Source organism: Leptonychotes weddellii, chromosome 2 (genome assembly GCF_054177405.1).
Source record: "Leptonychotes weddellii isolate Sample4059 chromosome 2, ASM5417740v2, whole genome shotgun sequence".
Taxonomy (NCBI): Eukaryota; Metazoa; Chordata; class Mammalia; order Carnivora; family Phocidae; genus Leptonychotes; species Leptonychotes weddellii.
This window is the reverse complement of record NC_138370.1, coordinates 103,110,468-103,127,788: the sequence shown is the minus strand read 5'-3', so window position 1 is coordinate 103,127,788 and position 17,321 is coordinate 103,110,468. Positions and strand designations below refer to the sequence as shown.

Sequence of the window (17,321 nt, the reverse complement as noted above, 5' to 3'; positions counted from 1 at the left end):
CCATTCACACATGTACATATGCACCCACTGCCACCACACGTTCTAAGAGTAAAAACTTCATTAGTTCTAAATGTGTATCTCAGACTATGGCTCCATCACAAGACACAGAGGAATGTCAAACGTCAGGTACCAGATAAGGATGTTCTAACTAAGCTAATTTCAAACTCTGAGATACAGAGGAGAGGCTCATTGCATTAATACTGCAAGTTCCTAAAAGTATGTTTAGAGACACAAAACGATTGCTTCCCAGTTATCTGAGATGCACTATGCTACAGGAAATGCGCTGTGTTCAAGTAGACCTTCTTAGTCTACGTAAATGGTTATATCAAGGAATATCTCCTAGAAACGGCAAATGGGTATACTGGCAAAAAGGACCCATCCAACTGCTTCTATGCTAACTTTGTTTAACTGGAATAGTTTTTATTTCTTAATTTACAGGTTGGTTGGTCCAGTCCCTGATTCCCTACATAAGCTTTAGCAACTGAATAAGATCCATTTTTAATTATCAGTATCATCACCATTTGCATTCAAGTAAATCATGGAGTAGAAGTCCTCTTTGGAATTTTTTACTCCAAAGTAGATTAAATTTAGTGTGATTCTATGAACTTTTAAGAATAGCTCCATAATCTACATGTGGCAATCATTCTAATAATTTTTTGTTAGTCTACCATATTACATGGAATGCCAAGTTTCTGGCTTCCAAAACAAGCAAGACCTGTGATCCTATCAAAGTTACTATAAACTTACTCATTTTACCTACATCAAGTCACACTTCCCTCTAAAAGACATTATTTTGTAGCTAAATTTATAAAATATAATATGCATTATATTATAAATATCAAACAAAGAAAACAGAAGAAATTCTGTACCTGAAAGGTATGCATATAGGGGTGATTCTCTCAGGATTAGGGATGGTGACTAGTTTTAGCTACTGACAGATATACCTGCCACTTCATATATGTGCTCCTCAAGGTCCTAACGTCACACAGATGCTAGTCTTCAAATATCTGTGCTCCCCACCCACTTTTCAAGTCCTCTGGGTTTCTCTTTTTAGGAATTCATATGTTTTCTAAACCACCTTAAGTAAAAAGTAGCATTTAGTCAACAATAAATTCATTAGAAATACGAACAATTCATGCATTCAGCTAGACAGTTATAACTAGTATAATTAAAATCCATTCAACAATTCCTTCTTTCATTCAACCAATAACAATTTATCGGTGCCCAGCATAATTGGTAAGTGCTAGCTATCTATTTTCCCACGTATATATACCAGCAATTAGAAGTAGAAGTTAATATTTTATGTGTAAACATGATATTCTCTTTTCACTTTCTAGTTGGAGAAAGCAACCATAAACTTAAAAGGCAGTAAGCATTGGCAATTGCTTACTCATTGGTGAGCCAGGGGAGCAAGAATGAAACACAAATAAAAATGCAATAAATAAGGACAAAACTTCTGACCTATGGCTTATTTCTCTATTACATGTGTTGCTTTTAATTCTGGCTTGAATTTGTCACCTTTTGGGGGGAAGGGGATCTTATCCCTCCCCCTCTCATCTTCAGACATTATTTGTCTTCCTGTTACTGCATGAGTCAGCACCACCGGAAATGGACAGCTTCCTGCTGTTTATTAAGAGGCAAAGTCTTCTCCCCATGAAATGACACAATGTAGCTAAATCACAAACAAGGGTAAAAGACGCACCCCAAAACATTAAAGACACACACACACACACACACACGAAACACAGATAACAAAAATGCCATTGCTAAACAAATGTCAATGTTAATTAATCTTTGATGCAATTCACCTTTTCAAAACAAAATTTAAAATAATGCTACTATCTTAGTCATTACTAATAATAATATAATGATGTAACTCTTTTAATTCACTCAATAATTGTGAATACCATTTTTTTAAAGATTTTATTTATTTATTTGACAGAGAGAGACACAGCGAGAGAGGGAACACAAGCAGGTGGAATGGGAGAGGGAGAAGCAGGCCTCCCGCTGAGCAGGCAGCCTGATGCAGGGCTTGATTCCAGGACCCTGAGATCATGACCTGAGCTGAAGGCAGTCGCTTAACCAACTGAGCCACCCAGGCGCCCCTGAATAATACCATTTTTTAAATTAGTAGTTCAGACATAATTGGCTTCAAAAAGACTTCCCTGACACCCTACTCCCCACACCTGCAAGTTAGGTTAGGTAATCTGACACCTGCTTATGGACACTTCATTCATCACCCTTAGTCAATAATATAATATTGAAACTCTGTTTTTAGATTTATCTCCTCTACTCTATGTCTTCTAGTTCTGTTATTGTAGTTACAGCATTTAATAATGCTATATACCATTTAGTGAATGCCTTCAATATAGTTGGCTTGTTACATTCATTATCTCATTTAATACCATAACTACTTTATGGATTATTTAGTTCCATATTATATTCAAAAACATCTACTCGTTATAAGTATTTATATGAATTATAACTAAGCAGCAGTCAGGATTTAAACCCAGTTCTTGGGTACCTTCCAGAGATGGGCTGTCTCATCCATAATGCACAAGAAGTACAGGATATTATATAGTATAATAAGGTAATCATATTAAGACTCATTTATCTATTCAATACAAACTTATCCAAGAAAGATGTTCCCAACATTACTGACCATTAGCATATTTCTCTTTAGTACTGATACTTCTCTCACATTTAGAGGCAACAGTATGAAGCACATATAGTCCAACAACTGGTGCCTTGGTTTCCCCACCTGCACAATGTGGTTAATAATAACACCAATCTACCTCATAACTAAATGAGTTGGTATTTGTAAAATACTTGAAATAGTAACTGGCCGAATCAAGGACTAGGTATGTTTGTTAAACAAAAGTACTCTCCGTGGGTAGTGGGTAGACTGTATCAAACCTGCTTAATGGCAAACTCTGTTGACAGCAAAACATATACTTTATTTATAGAGAAACAGCTTGTAACACAGATACATTTAAACATTCCCTTAGGGCAACGGCACTAGTTGACAGGGTGGACAAAGGGCAAACTGTTCCCAGGGAGGAATGAAGAGCAAGCCGCTGGGGTGAAACAATAGCAGAAGAGAAATGAAAATGGTTTCAGACCTTCTCCAAAGTAACTTTTTCCAGGTCGATTTTAAAACATGCTGCGGACTGTGAGAAACAAACTGAGGGTTCTAGAGGAGAGGAGGATGGGGGGATGGGTTAGCCCGGTGACGGGTATTAAAGAGGGCACGTTCTGCATGGAGCACTGGGTGTTATATGCAAACAATGAATCATGGAACACTACATCAAAAACTAATGATGTAATGTATGGTGATTAACATAACATAATAAAAAAATAAAAAATAAAACATGTGAAGTAGTATCAGACCTTAAGATCACCTATACTTCAAAGTAGGTGAATTTTTTAAGTTTATGATCCTCAAATTGGTAGTATGATTATCAATTTAAGATTGGTACATAGTAGTTGATATACTGAAAATACAAACTGGTACGTGTTACTTCCTAAATCAAGGTTAGTTGTTTGTAACTTACCAACACCTGCGCAAGGGTTTCTTTTACTCGTAAAGAATTAATGAGCATAATTTCTTCACCCTTAGATTCTATTTCTGAGAATAATAATCATTAACACTACTCATTTTATTAAGACACCTCACATTTATAAACCTGAATCCCAGATGTAAGTAGTTTTATTTCCCCTCTATTTAAAAATAAGCTTCAGTATATATCAAACCTCTAGGGTCAGAATGAGTGAAGGAATGGAGTGGAAGAATTCCTTCAGAAAGATGGCTAAGGGTTCTTCTATCTGTACAGGAATGACAATATCTGCAGACTAAAAGGAAAAAAAAGATGAAATAGGAAAACATGCTGGACCAAAAAGCAATAGAAAGTTGACTATTATAACCTAAATTTTTAAAAATTTAGTTGAGCAAATAGACACCTGAGAAAAGCCTTATATAAAGAAACTAAAGAATAACTCTCTAAATAGCACAGAGTATATTAAAAGAAAACATTATAGATGAAAGACTATATTTAAATTTCAGTCTATTTTACAGTCTTTACTCAATTATTATTGAAAAACATCCCAAGTATTGGGGTGCCTGGGTGGCTCAGTCAGTTAAGCATCTGCCTTTGGCTCAGGTCATGATCCCAGAGTCCTGGGATGGAGCCCCGCATCAGGCTCCCTGCTCAGTGGGAAGCCTGCTTCTCTCTCTGCCTGCCACTCCCCTTGCTTGTGCTCTCCCTCTCTGATAAATAAATAAATAAATAAAACCTTAAAAAAAAAAAAAGAATCTAGAAGTAATCTTATTAAAAAAAAAAGAAAAACATCCCAGCTATCATTTTGCTACAACTTCCAAACTCTTCAATTACTTTATTTCAATTAATGAGACTGAAGATCTGTGAATATTTAGTAATTCAGGACAAAATTTATTCTGCATGAATGCTAAACCAACATTAATTTCTGATTTCCCAATTTCTCTAAAGAAATGAGACACTTCCGGTTCACAAGTATGCCTCCTTTACTTAATCTTTTCATTTACTGCATTACGGCATGAAAGTCATGGATCACATAAAAAGAATACCTGAAGCATTTTCCACATTAGTAAAATCTTTGGGACTTTCTCTGCCTTTAGAGAAAGCCTGCCTTCCCACAAGTCTAGTCTATATAATACATTTAATGTTTCACTTCATGAAACACTTTAATCAAGTTAAGGTTCATCTAGATTGTTACAAATCTAACAGGTGATTTATTATATTCCGAGTCATTTCAAGCAATAAGACAATTAGTATCAGATAAGATGTGTGAATAATAGCATTTAAAGCCTTTAAAAAAATCAATCATTAATACTGAATTTTTATTTCTTAATCACAAGATGTTCAAAAGTGCAAAAATAAAACTGAATGGTTTTCATTGATTGGGCTCCAAAGGTTAATTACTTAACACGGTTTGCAGGCCTTGCCCCGACCCCACTTCCTCATTATCCTCATTATTTCTTCATAACCCCTCACTTAATGGTATATATTCCAGCCACTAAGAACATCTTTCTGTTCTTCAGATGCTCTTCTGCCTTGACTAACTTAAGCTTCTGCAGGGGCTGGCTAGTCCTTCACGGGCAGCCCTTCCTGTCTTAACAGCAGCTCCTCATGAGGCTAATTGCCACCTCTCTCAGGCCCCGTTCAGCTGTCACTCTCCGCAGGACACCTTTCCTGATTCCTCAGGGCTGCAGGTAAGCATGCGCCCTCTGCCCCCACTGCATGTCCCTCGGCTCTGTAATGGCCTACAGAAAGTTAGCCCCGCCTTTCATAGCCAATTCTGCAGAAACAGGACTGGCCACGGGTTACCACCTTTCACCACCTATGGACCGCTGCAAAGAAGACCTAAGGCTGGGGAAAATACACTTCTGCCAAAGAGAAATCATTCCCAAGCGACTGCCACAGTTATTTTCAAAGGCAACAAGAGGCTGATTTGAGAAAAAGAGCAGTACACCTTCAACATATTTGCACTTGATATTCTCAAAGGTAAAACTAAAAAAACCAAGGTCTTTCCAAAATTTACCCAGAACTTAACAAAAGATGGTGTAAGTTTCCTTTAGACCAAAGACCCAAAATTATAAAATATGATGCAAATGATAGTCCGCCTCTCTATTTCTTTTAGTTCCCTTTCAACCTTCTTTGGGGGAAGCTGATTATGTAAAGAGGTCACATTTACATCTTATCAAGGCTCTGTATCACGGTTATGGAAACCTGACCACATTAAACAATGAAGAAAACAAAAAATACCTCCAGGGAAGTGCCCCTCTGAAACTTGTAACCTGAAACCCTCAGAACAAAACCAAATGTTAGAAGCAGTCATGAGGGTGCTTCTACTTCACACAACCCAGAAGCATAGCTATCAACCTTTATCTAAAGGAAACTGTACTTATCATTTTTTTCTAAAGATTGACCTTTTTATAATCGTCTTAGTCTTTATTCAAATTTCAATTCCTCCTATGCCAGCTCAATTTTTTGCACTGAAGTTTTTTCACAATGACATTTTTTCATTTTTCTTTTTTATTTTTCTCCACATTTGTGAAGTTGCTTATAATTTACATGGTACTTCCATATCCATTATCACTTGGTTCATTACTTCATTCACCCCATCTCACACTCATATTGTAATTAAACACTCACTGTGGACTAGAAGATGGGATTTGTCCTTTTTAAAAATATATTAATAAACTTTAGGGTTTTTTTCTTTTTTTTGTTATTATCAGTTAGCCATCATATAGTACATGATTAGTTTTTGATTAATAGACTTTAGTTTTTAGGGCAATTTTAGATCTACAAAAAATTTGAACAGAATGTACAGAGTTCCCATCTACCTCCTGATGCCCCTCCACAGTTTTCCCTGTTATTAACATATTCCATTAGTGTGACATATTTGTTACAGTTGAACTGATATCAACACATTATTATTAATTAAAGTCTACAGTTAATTTAGGGCTCACATTTGGTACTGTATAGTTCTGTGGGTTTTGACAAATACATAATGTCATGTATCCACCACTACAATAGCATACAGAATAGTTTCAATGCCCTGAAGACACTCATTGTTTTCCTATTCTTCCCTCCTGCTCTTCCATGCTCTCCTGGAATCCCTGGGGAATCACTGATGTTCTTGCTATCTCTACATTTTTGTCTTGTCAAGAAATTCATATAGTCAGAATCATAGAGAACGTAAACTTTCCACGTTGGCTCCTTCCACTTTGCAATCATCATTTAAGGTTGCTTCACTTCTTTTTGTAGCTTGATAGTTCATTCATTTTTATCTCTGAATAATATTCCATTGTTATGTTTATCCATTGTCTTTCAGAAGGACATCTTGGTTGCGTCCATGTTTTGGCAATCATTAATTAATAAAGCTGCTTTAAACATTCGTGCGCAGGCTTTTATGTGGACAGAAGTTTCCTACTCATTTTGGTAAATGCCAAGAAGCATAGTTGTATATTTTTTTTAAATTTCATTACTTTTTTTTAGTAACAAACCTAACACCTGCTTTTTTAAAAATTTCCTAATTTCATAAGACTCTTTCACTTGCATTCATTTATCAATATTTAGATAACTAAGTATGCAAGAGTTTCTAATGGCTCTTGTCTCCTCAGAAGTTCACCCACTCACTATCCAGTCCAGGACACAGTGGGGTACACATTCAATTCACACATGCACACAATTCCTATTGGACCAAAAAAAAAAAAAAAATCAGCCACTGCATCTATAGAGATGTACACAGCCTTGCAAAAATGTTCACCAAAAATTAAAATGGATTGATAAATGTTTTCCAATGACAACCCTCAGTCAAATCAAGTCAACGGTATTTAGTAAGTAAGTATCTACTATTACAAGTCACTGGCTGGCTGCAAACTTGATCTCCAATTTTTGCTGCTCAATGGCTTAAGAGTGTTCAGAATTCTGTCTATTTCAATGACACAGAATGCTCTCCCTAAATAGAAATTTCCATGAAAACTGAAGCAATTAGTCATAATAATAAGATAGAGACTTTATTGCAGTCTTTTAAGTTCTCTTCTTAATCTTAGGATCCATCCTGATTTCTCTTAAAGGCTAAGTAAACCAGGAATTCTTCCTAAGTCACAATGTGGAACCTGCCTAATATATAAAAAAGGCATTTTTTTTAACTATGTAGAAAGAGCCACTTCTTTATTCTAACATGGCAACAAACATAAAAAGTGAATAAAAAAAGCCATTACTGAAAAATTAAGACCAGTTCTTTTAACTATGACTATAATATTCAGTGTTTCAGAACAAATTTAACACTGAATTTATTTTATCCTATACAATTCAAAAAGAATTATAAACTTATAATGAGGTCAGTATATTTTTCACATATTCTATTTAATTTAAAAATTATTTTGTTTGTTGGTCTTCCTGCCATTTGTCAGCCCTTTCTGCCATTTGTCAACCCCATTATTCCAAATTTTGTCTCTTGCTAGCACTCAGAATTAGGTCCATTAACTACCCAAAGAGAAACTAGATGCACTCCCTCCACCATGTTCCCAACTGCTGTGGTTTAAAAATTATGTTCCTGCTCAGAAACAGATCTCTCTGTACTGACCTAGGGGCTCTTCAACTGCGTGTTTCCTGAGTCTTGGTCTTTGTTATAAGGTAGATCATGAATGCCATAAAGGTGGGATATCAGCTCCACTGAGTCCTGAGATCCTGAAGGCCATCCAGGGCTACCCATAAGTTGACATGGGTTAGCAATGTCATAGTTGGGTTTGTATAAGGCAGTCCCAGGTTTTGCCTGTTGTACTTGCATCTTCAAAGCATCCCAATTTAGACAAAAAATTAGGTGATCACCCTGGTCATAAGCACTCCCTCCCTCTACCCATTCACTCTACATATTCCCTACCATCCCTTTAAACAAACACCTCTGTTGACACCTATCCCCTTCATGCCACTAGCTATTAAAACTTCCAGAGCTCTGAGTACGAGAATTCTGCAGCTACTATTTTTTCATACACATTATATTCTACACAGGACTGTTTTTAAATATGACAGACTTGTTTTAAGAAACCTGAGTAGTGGGTGCCTGGATGGCTCAGTTGGTTAAGCGACTGCCTTCCAGCTCAGGTCATGATCCTGGGGTCCTGGGATCAAGTCCCACATCGGACTTCCCTTGCTCTGTGGGAAGCCTGTTTCTCCGTCTCCCTCTGCCTGCCGCTCCCCCTGCTTGTGCTCTCTCTCTGTCAAATAAATGAATAAAATCTTAAAAAAAAAAAAAAGAAACCTGAGTAGTTTCCCAATAAAGCATTTCTCCCAACTAAAAAATGCAATGAAAAGGTCTTGCATCAGACTTAGGAGTATGATACTCTTCTTGAATAAAAGATTCTCAAGCCAATCACCTTTTCACTAAGTATCAATGTCCTAAAGTGAAAATAGGAATTGTTGTTGGGAATCCAAGCTTAATAGTAGAGATGAGCATCTAGAATTCAAGTCAATTTGTAAAAAGGAGAAAGTTTGGCCACAAAACACACAATTCAATTTCATTTTACAGATGACAAGTCCAAAAAAAAAAAAAAAAAGTCCAGAAGCAGCAGAGTGATGAGTAATAACAAGGCGGGAAATGAGTTTTGGGTAGCTTAATTAAGGGTCTGAGGAATGATATTTAGAAAGTGGAACAAAGTCAGGGCAACAAACACGCAATAGGAGGTTCTAGAGGGGTGGGAGCAGAGAGAGAGCCGTAAGCAGATGACCAGCAGCATCAGCTACCTGACCATCCTGCATTTGTATGGAGAGCCAACAATCATTTAGAATTTCCATTAGTAAGGAGTGCAGAAATGCTTTCCCGTGACTTGTGTGTGTTGATTGCTAAGGGATTAGTGCTGTATATAACGTGATGTTTTGTGTCGGAATGAGTCTGGCCCAGCAAAAGATAACTTGCAGAGTCATTCACCAGCTTCAACTGTGCTCAGTCTGAAACCTGATTGAAACCAGCTGAGCCCATGACATCACCACAGGCTTTTTACTATAAAAAGGGCAAGCTCTGTGAGGTCAGGAAGCAGAACTAAGCTCCATGAACAGAAGCCAAGCTGGAAGAGGGAAGAGCCAAGTGAAGTTCAGAGGAGGAGAGATTCATTCCAAGAAGCAGCTAGGACGAGCAATTTGCTTAGAGACAGCTGCAGAAGAAAAAGGCACACGATGGAAATTGTCCTTTCAGAGCAAGGCTCTGCTGTCTCCTGAAGACCTAAGTTATCCAAAGCAAAGCCTCAAAGGAGAAACTGATTTAAGCTATTTCAGATTTTCAGTTCCTGGAACTGAAGTAAGCTATAGCATCATCATGGTCATAGTATTCGTGTAGTCTCTCACTCAACATGGATTAATTGAACACCTACTAGGGATCAGTCACTGCTCTAGGAACGGGGAATACGATAGTAAATAAAGTGGACAAAAGTCACTGCCCTCATATAGCATATATTCTCGGAATGAAAACTAATAAATATACAGCATGTCAAATGAACACTACAGGAAACATGAAGAGGAGAAAGTGCTGGGGTTGAGAGTGGTGACACATGAGCAAAGACAAATGGAGGTGGGGAGACGAGCGGTGTGCATGTCTGGGAGAAGGGCATGGTGGGCAGAGGTAACAGCAGATGCAGAAGCCTTGAGCTGGGAGTGTTTTCTGTGTTGGAGGAACATCAAGAAGGCCAGTGTTGCCAGTCAGAAAGAACAAAGGGAAACAGGAGTTTGTGAACAAGTTAATTCAGAAAGCAAGTAGAGGTGTCAAGCAGGTGTTTGGATATATGAGACTAGAGGTTCTGGGAAAAGAGTCAAACAGTGGGCAAAAATTAGGAACAATCGGTGTACACATGATGTGCAAAGAGATGACCCCCCCCCACTGGTGCATATAGAGAAGAGAAGAAGGACATCCCAACGGTTTGAGGTTCAACAAAGGACGAAGAACCAGCAAAAAAAGACTGAGAGAATAGTCTAAAAGGTAGGAGGAAAATCACGAGAGTCTGATGCCTTGATACTCCAGCAAAAAAAATGCTCCATGGGAGACGGGATGATCAACCATGTAAGGCTGCTGCTATGTCAAGTTGGATGGGCCTACCATTGGCCTTGACAACATGGAGGTTAGTAGAAACCTAGTAGAACAAGATCTGGTTCTGAGCAGAGTGAGAGGAAAAGCATTTGAGAGGGATCCAGAATATAGGAGGGGACAACCTTCTCAAGACAGTGAATGTACACAACTCTTTTGAGAAGTTCTGCTAGTAGCTGTGTAGGAATGTGGGCTCAGGAGATGGTGTGTTATTTTAGGATCAAAAAATTATAGCATGTTTTTCTGCTAATGGGAATGATCCAGTAAGGAGGGAAAACGATGATGCAAAGGAGAAAGGGACTCTCTGGGGACAATGCCCTCAAATAGGCAAAGGGGATGGGATCTAATGAAGAATACTTGGCCCTTCCCTGGTCTCAGTGAAACTGAACATGTGCAGGTTTCAGGTTTATTTTGTTTGTTTAGATTTTTTTTAATGAAAGTATGTTGACTATGAATGAGACTGGGTCAAAAAGAACTTGCCATGACTGTCTGAAATTCTTAAGTGATATGCCCAGCTGGGTTTTAAATGAATCAAATGTAATAATCAGAATGTGGTGAAACACACAGTGTCCAACTTAGATAGGAAAACCAGCTACTGTTTGTCTTTAAATTTTTTTATCCTTTTTTTTTCTTCCTTTTATGTAGTAAAAGAATAATCTTGGGCTCAATTAGTGAAAATGCTTGACTTAATATAACCAAGGCAGGCTTGCTAGTTACCAAGGGTGTCTCTTCCTGTACTAGGCTCCCAAATGACAAATAACAAACCGGGAACGGGCATGGGGCTGGGGGAACCACAGGGGAAGAATTTGCATTTCACTACACTCTCAGATCTTAGCCTGTAAGTACATCTTCACAGAGCTTTCCGTATCTACAATAACTGATGTTGAACTCTGATAGCCGTCGCCCCATATCTTTTCCTGGGAAGAGCTACTCCAGATGTCAAGAATATTTTAAAGAATAGTTTAAAAGTGGTCTGCAGGTATTCCATACAAGCATAGATAATCCCACCACCAATACAATTTAGATCTGACTTAACTGCTAAGACCTATTTTGAGTGAGGGTGTTTTTGACAGTCTGAGCACCAATAGTCAGTTCATACCCAACTGGTGGCAGCAAAGCCAGCACAAGGAGGTGGCAGAAAAAACAGCAGCTTTTCTCTCTATCTGTGAAACCCAGAAGATGGCAAAGGAGATGAGGATGGGAGGAATGGGATGGATAGGGCTCGGTGGTGATCAAGAGAGGATTTAAATCTCTGGGCTATACATCTAGAGCTCTTCCTCGATGATTGCTTCAAGTTGATATAAACCCATGGAAAAAGCAGGCCCTGAACCCCCTATGCCCTGGTGTCAATGGGAAGGTATGCAGCATAGTCTCTGTGAGTGGACTGACATCTGGGCTTCTAATACTACCTCCCATGTGAAGCTGATGTTTGACACACTTGCTCTCGAGCCTTCTCCATTAAACCTCATTTCTTCTCTGCTCTAACCACCTGTTAATTTTGTATCCCAAATAATTCTACTGTTGCGAGATGTCCACTGGCTGCCGTTAGCATAATTTAATACAGTAGATGTAGGTGCTTAGCGCCTTAGCAAGTTTCACTTCCTGGACCAGAGAAGGTGCAGGGAACAGAGCAAGGCTCTCAGCCCCCTCCCTACAGAAACACGGCTAATGCACACAGAAGACGATCTCTTCCCGGGAAAGTCCTCAACACAAGTACCATGGGCTTTTAAACAGCTATTCAAACTCTAACTTCCAAAAATTGAGCAGGCGTCCTAAGTGGGTACCTTTTCTTTCTAGTCGTTCCTAACTTACCTGGGACAAATAATATTTGGTTCAAATGTATTAAGTAAGAAGAGGTGATTTTACAAGTTCACGTGACACAAACATCACATTTTAATCAAAACTTTCTTCGTGCTTTAAAAACACTAAAAAGCAGGGCGCCTGGGTGGCTCAGTTGGTTAAGCGACTGCCTTCGGCTCAGGTCATGATCCTGGAGTCCCGGGATCGAGTCCCGCATCGGGCTCCCTGCTCGGCAGGGAGTCTGCTTCTCCCTCTGACCCTCCCCCCTCTCATGTGCTCTCTCTCTCTCATTCTCTCTGTCTCAAATAAATAAATAAAATCTTTAAAAAATAAAAAAATAAAAATAAATAAATAAACAAAAACACTAAAAAGCAAAACCATGAAAATTCAAAACATGCACGACCCTGCTTTCTCACAAATTCTTCACATTACCATTTTACCAAAAAATAATGTACTGGAAAGACCTCAATTTCAGCAAGATGGTTTTCAAACAGTTGGTTTTATTGTTGAACTGGTCAACCTCATGGGTTCAGATGAAAGTAAGCATCTGGCCCTAATGAGGCAACTAATTTTGTAACTTGAGGGAGCACACCTAAGCCTTGGTTTCCTCATCTAGAGAAAAAGAGCATTGACTCCTGTGACTTGGATTGTTGCCTTTAGCTGTAATATCTATGATTTTCTTCCACACGATGTTATAAATTATTAGTCTCTCAGGTCAGTAAAGTTGTATCAACATATAGCAGAACTATTTTAATTTGCAATAAGAAGGTAAATAGGTCAGGTGCAACACAAGTGAATTAACAGAATTAGAGTATTTTGAATTTTGAAAAATCAGTGCCTGCAAGGAGAAAAGGGTTAAGCGATGTGTGGTGGACAGTTCTGGAGATGGCTGCCTGGAAAGCACTTCCTCCTCCCCTGAGAACTGTCATCAGCAAGCCCGTAAGAATGCTGTCATTCTGCAACCCAACCCACAGCTGAGTGATTTGGGGGTCGACGCCAGACCCAAGCTAAGACAATCAGGTTGTCACTCCCTGGAAGTTGTCCTTTTGATCTTATAAACACAGGCTGGCAGCCACTAGGATCTGAGTCACGTAACTGTAACTCTAAAGGGTCCACCACCCCTGCTTCTAAGGATCCCCAAGCAGTCCCGAGTCCCGAGGGCCACCCTGGCTTCTTACTTTTATCAAAACTGATGGCTTAATTATTCCCAGGAGTCCTTTAAATATTGAAATAATTTAAATCTACATTAATTAACACTAAATAAAGTTAAAAAGCCGGTTCCTTGGTTTGACTAGTCATATTTCAAGTGCTCAATCGTCATTTATGTCTATTGGCCACCACATGGGACAGCCCAGATGTAGAGGACATTTCCATCGCAAAAGAAAGTGCTTTTGAATACTGCTGCCCTGGACCCTTCTTTTATTTATTTATTTATTTTAAGATTTTATTTATTTATTTTCACAGAGAGAGAGAGAGAGGGAACACAAGCAGGGGGAGTGGGAGAGGGAGAAGCAGGCTTCCCGCGGAGCAGGGAGCCGGATGCGGGGCTCAATCCCAGGACCCTGGGATCATGACCTGAGCTAAAGGCAGACGCCTGATGGCTGAGCCACCCAGGTGCCCCTGCCCAGGACACTTCTAACAAACTTCATCTTTGCGTAGGCCTCTGGGATCAGGATTGGTGGTGTGTGTGTGTGTGTGTGTGTGTGTGTGTTTGTTTTGTTCGTTTGTTTTATACTTGCACCAAGTAGATAGAGTCTTAACAGGAGGTTAACAGGAGGCATAATGTTAACTTTTCAGAAATCTCATTAGGGATTTCTGGGTACTCTCATGGGTTCTAAGTCTTGGAGTTAATGTCCCTTCAAAACTTGAAAGTTTACTCACATCACTCCTGGACTCCTCCTGGGTCATAGAATCACAGAATTTAAGAATTTAGGAAAACTTTATCAAATATCTAATAATCTCATGATTACCCAAGTAACCAGGCATGAAGGTTAAATATTTATTTACCCACCAGCCTGTTACTACACCAACTGCTTCCTACTCTTCCCCCACATCTCTCTCGCTCTCTTTTTCTTTTCTTTTTTTTTTTTTCATTTATTTTGTAAGGTACTTTTGCCATGGTTACCATTGTTTTCAGTGTCATAGTTCCCCATATCTAAAAGGCACAGAAAACATTCTGTACTTTCAAATCAGGGAGCAAATACACTTTTATTGTAATTTTTTTATTTTTTACTAGAACCTTTATGTTCAAATCTGCCACATGATTAGTCATTTGTACAGATTGGAATCTGGATAGCTAGAGATGTTTTTATTCCATTGCCTTTAAACAAATAGCAACCAAACATCATTTAAAATACGTGGATTAAAATGTCATACCTATGCATCAATAGACTTAAACTTGCTAAAGCAAGTTCTCTCAGTATCTTCATAAAGTAATGTGTTATCTTTAACAAAACAAAAAAACAAAAATAAAACATTTACAACACAATTCCAAATACTAACAATAAACAAGGATTCTGTCATACTGTCTCACACCTAACTGTGGTGAACTCTGATTGTCCGCCTTAGCAGAGAACTTACAGGTTGTTTTCAGGTAAACATAGAATTCAATATTCATGCAATATTAATTTTGACATAAAGCATTATTTTTAAACAATCCTTATACTGTACTGCTTCTTTGAAGTCAAATGCCATCAAGTGTTAGAGGAGTTTATGACCTCCCAACCATCCCTTCCATTAAACATAAACAACTTATATTTTTTCCCCTCTACAGATTTGCATCTAACGTGACTGGTTTGTAACGAAATGGAGTAAAATGGTGATGACCCCTGCCTATAATAAATCATTACACACCCATATTTTTGTATGTCTTTTCCTTAAGTGTAAATGAGCAAAGATTTCCCCCTGTTCCTATCACATCACATAAACCAATGTTCTAAAACTTCTGAAAAAATGATATACATTTCAAAGAATTAGCTGAGTCTATTTCCTTTTCCCTTCCCTTTCAAACACATATATATACACATATATGTATATACAGATACATACATATATAAACATACCCCCCCCACACACACACACGTTTCACAAAGTTTTCTAACACGCAGGGTGTTGGCCATTCCTACCTTGAGGAAACACCTCTCCCAAGATTACCAAGCATGACCCACAAAGTCAACAAAGGGAGTCCTGCCTGAATTTAGTGCCTGCTGCCTTTCAAGATAGTGTGAATCATCAAAAAGCGGTCCAGAGAACACAGGCCAAGAACTTGTACTCCTTCAACAAAGCTTTTGGCAGATAAATTACACAACAAAAACAAAAAAGCAAAACAGCATAAACTCCAGCCCTCACTTGCATGGTTAAAATATCTATTCTTTAGAGAAAAAGCCAATAAATATATCTTAAAGCAACTGAGCACAAATGCCAACCACAATCTTGGCACAGCTTTCAGCCAGACACCTGACTCCTTTGAAACATTTGCATACACCATGGACGGGATCGCAAATTCATTAAATCATAGAGCACCTGAAAATATTTACTATACTAATAAGTTACCAAGAAGGTAGAAAAGTCCATAATGTCTTATGAATGAAAGTTATGGAGTTGACTATTTTTTTTTTACTATTTTATTTTATTTATTTATTTTTAAAGATTTTGTTTATTTATTTGACAGAGAGAGATACAACGAGAGAGGGAACACAAGCAGGGGGAGTGGGAGAGGGAGAAGCAGGCTTCCCGCTGAGCAGGGGAGCCCGATGCGGGGCTCGATCCCAGGACCCCAGGATCATGACCTGAGCCGAAGGCAGATGCTTAATGACTGAGCCACCCAGGCGCCCCTTTTATGACTATTTTAATAAAACTCAAACCACTGATTAAAAAACACAAACTTCCTTAAACAGTGGAAAGGGCTCTATAACCAAACTCTTAGCATTCACAAGCCCTATCCTCATTTCTTTTTTTTTTTTTTAAGATTTTATTTATTTGAGAGAGAGAGAATGAGAGACAGAGAGCATGAGAGGGAGGAGGGTCAGAGGGAGAAGCAGACTCCCTGCCGAGCAGGGAGCCTGATGTGGGACTCGATCCCGGGACTCCAGGATCATGACCTGAGCCGAAGGCAGTCGCTTAACCAACTGAGCCACCCAGGCGCCCCGCCCTATCCTCATTTCGAAATGCAACTCTAAATACTCTTACAAGCTGCTCTATATGTCAGAATTTCGCCAAAGGTTCATTTTAACCATTACTCCAATACTAATTGGTTACACTAAAACTATAAAAAAAAAAAATTAGGTGTAAGAGACTCAGCATCAGCAGCCCCAGCTGGTGATGACAGGCCATCGAGGGAGAACTTGGAAAAACCTGGTCCTTTAATGAGGTTTGAGTAAGTGGGTCAGCTGTCACCTGTGACCGGCCGGGGTCGGCCTCTCTAAGGAGAGTGCTGTGGCAGCCCAGGATCAATTTTGGCAGCTGAAACTTGAACCTTTAGGCTTTTAAAAGTTGTTAGTAATTTTTTTCTAGTAGAAAGTATATTTTTCCAGGAGATTTTAGGTTGTACACAGGAGGAAAAAATTGTGTGTGTGTGTGTGTGTATAATATTAATATATCTTTTCTCTTAAAATAAGGGGAAAAGTGGGCACCTGGGTGGCTCAGTTGGTTAAGCGACTGCCTTCGGCTCAGGTCATGATCCTGGAGTCCCGGGATCGAGTCCCATATCGGGCTCCTTGCTCAGCAGGGGGTCTTCTTCTCCCTCTGACCCTCCCCCCTCTCATGTGCTCTCTCTCTCTCTCATTCTCTCTCTCAAATAAATAAATAAAATCTTTAAAAAAAAAAATAAGGGGAAAAGTACTTGAAGGCTATGTTTACTAAACACTTAATGTTTACAGATTAAACAAAAAGATGATTCTCAGATC

The 17,321-nt window shown here is 38.7% G+C and overlaps 1 protein-coding gene across 6 annotated transcripts in view; it reads right to left on the bottom strand.

Moving 5' to 3' along the window:
- The window catches only part of PPP3CA (protein phosphatase 3 catalytic subunit alpha), a 296,797-nt gene that overhangs the window by 223,032 nt on the left and 56,444 nt on the right, over positions 1-17,321 (bottom strand). Inside the window, exon 1 of one of the 6 annotated variants that reach the window (XM_081812092.1) lies at positions 5,367-5,371. The exons of the other annotated variants lie outside the window; for them this stretch is intronic. The gene's annotated coding sequence lies outside the window, so the exon portion shown is untranslated. Of the gene's footprint in view, positions 1-5,366; positions 5,372-17,321 lie in introns of those variants that run through there. 6 annotated transcript variants of the gene reach the window in all.